The sequence below is a fragment of the Haliaeetus leucocephalus genome, unplaced genomic scaffold (assembly GCF_000737465.1).
Source record: "Haliaeetus leucocephalus isolate CR32 unplaced genomic scaffold, Haliaeetus_leucocephalus-4.0 Scaffold356, whole genome shotgun sequence".
In the NCBI taxonomy this organism is placed as follows: domain Eukaryota; kingdom Metazoa; phylum Chordata; class Aves; order Accipitriformes; family Accipitridae; genus Haliaeetus; species Haliaeetus leucocephalus.
The window spans coordinates 28,555-28,933 of record NW_010972792.1 but is presented as its reverse complement, the minus strand read 5'-3'; positions in this window follow the sequence as shown (position 1 = coordinate 28,933).

The following is a 379-nucleotide window of genomic DNA, read 5'->3' as shown; positions in this document are numbered from 1 at the left end:
ATCCTTTTGTGGGCTTTCGTAGCTTGATTGGTCTTGTCTCTAGAAAACAGCATTTTTAAAGAAAGCAAAGAATTGGCAAGGTTTCTGTGTGCACCTATAATATGCTCTCCTCCCTATGTGCCCATCAGTGCTGTTCCTCATGATTAGTCTAGCTGCAAAAAATAAAAAGCCATGGGTGGTAATTCCTCTCCTTGATAACTCTTCTTTTTTTTCAGCTGTAGTTTAATATTGTGAGAACCCCAAAGAGCCATTTGTGCTCTTGACTAACTGCATACTGGCTGGGTCACAGAAATGTTGAGAGCTATGCCAGTATGAATCTGAGGCAGAAAAAAACAGGATTTTTATTCTAGGTGATATCTATATGCAATTCCAAATGTCA